This window comes from Apteryx rowi, unplaced genomic scaffold, assembly GCF_003343035.1.
Source record: "Apteryx rowi isolate R43461 unplaced genomic scaffold, aptRow1 scaffold_75, whole genome shotgun sequence".
NCBI lineage: Eukaryota > Metazoa > Chordata > Aves > Apterygiformes > Apterygidae > Apteryx > Apteryx rowi.
This window is the reverse complement of record NW_020451038.1, coordinates 1635853-1637362: the sequence shown is the minus strand read 5'-3', so window position 1 is coordinate 1637362 and position 1510 is coordinate 1635853. Positions and strand designations below refer to the sequence as shown.

The following is a 1510-nucleotide window of genomic DNA, read 5'->3' as shown; positions in this document are numbered from 1 at the left end:
CCCATCTAAAGATAGCAGCTCGCTTCCTGGGGAGAAACCGCCAGAGCGAGCGTGCCGAGCGGCTGCCGGCCGCAACGTGGATGTGGCCACCTGCAGCGGGGCGGCGAGAGCTGGCACGGGTCACGAGACGCTGTGCCGGCTTCCTGCCCAGGGCCCCCCCCGGCTCGCGGCTCCCCCCCGGCGCTGGCGGGGCGGCAGCGACATGGGGAAGAGCAAGCAGTGCCCTGGTGGGATCCAGTCCCCGGAGAGAGATGGCTTTGGAATGACACGATCACTCCCGCTGAGCGGGCAGCCGGAGAGCCATCGGGAATGTCGTGTCTGTCCAAAGCTTTTTCGGCGCCTCCATGAGCCTCGTGTTGGGCATGCGGCCCCGGCTTTCGCAGGGCTGCTGCCGAGCCACGTCCCTGGGCCAGGACCTGCCCCTTTGCCTGGCCACAAGGAGCCGTGCGGGGACAATGCCGCTGCGCACGGGGTCCCCCCAGCGCTGCAGGGCCACGGTGCAGGACGGCCAGGGACGGAGCCAGCCTGGACCCCTGGCCCGGACGAGGTCCAAGCGATTCCTCAGGCCGCGTCAGCGCACGCCGCGAGCCGGGCAGAGGCGCCGGCGGCTCCTGCCCTGCAGACAGTCAGCAGTTGGTCTGGTGTGAGCAGCGAGTCTCAGATCACCTCTTGGCTGTGGGCAGTGCAGAGAGCACCCCCCCCCCGACCCGACCCCAGGACACGCAGCCGGCGGCGGCCAGAGGACGCGTCCCCCCCGCTCCCGCACCCGCGTGGGCTCCTTTCCCTTTGCGGCATGAAGCTGCGCTGCGGCACCGAACGCGCCCTTGGGGAGGGGGTTCGCCCACACCGTGCGTTGTGCTACCGCACGGTCCCGTCCYGCCCGCAGCTGGGCTCAGCTGCTCCCCTCGCACCGGCCCCGGCGCCTGCTCGGCTGTGGCTGCCGCTGCAGCGCCAATGGCTCAATAAAGCCTCCAGTTTCCTCCCCAGCCCTCRCAGCCGCTTGTGTTTTTGCATGGCGCAGCTCAGCCCCTTCCGCTCTTGTTTCCCGCTGCTCCCAGCGGTTTCGGTTCGGGGGCTGAAGGGGGCCGGGGCAGAAGGAGCAGCCGCTCACGCAGGCGTTTCACGGCCTGTTGAACCGCTCCCTCGGGAAGGTGCTTCCCTGGAAGGCTCCTCTCGTGGAGTGGTGCGGGCTCCTGCTGCCAAATGCCCGGCGAGGAGGGCCAGGCCTCGCGGGCGGCCGCCGGGGGCCCTGCAGGAGCCCTCGGGCCGTTCAGGCCCCACCGGTTGCGCCACCGCTCTGCCGGGGCTCCGGTCACCCCGGCCCGCCACACCCAGCATGGCCGCGCCACGCCGCCACGCCACGCCCAGCATGGCTGCCCCGCGCCCGTTACCCCCAAGATGGCCGCCCGGCCCCGTCCAACCCGCCCGCGCCCAAGATGGCTGACCAGGCACGCTGCGCGCCGCGCCCAAGATGGCGGCCGCCTCCCGCCAGGCCCCGCCCACGAAGGGG

The 1510-nt window shown here is 71.9% G+C and overlaps 1 protein-coding gene across 1 annotated transcript in view; it reads left to right on the top strand.

The window, feature by feature from the left end:
- DALRD3 (DALR anticodon binding domain containing 3) overlaps positions 1 to 1510 on the top strand; it is an 8627-nt gene that overhangs the window by 1877 nt on the left and 5240 nt on the right. The window lies entirely within an intron of this gene.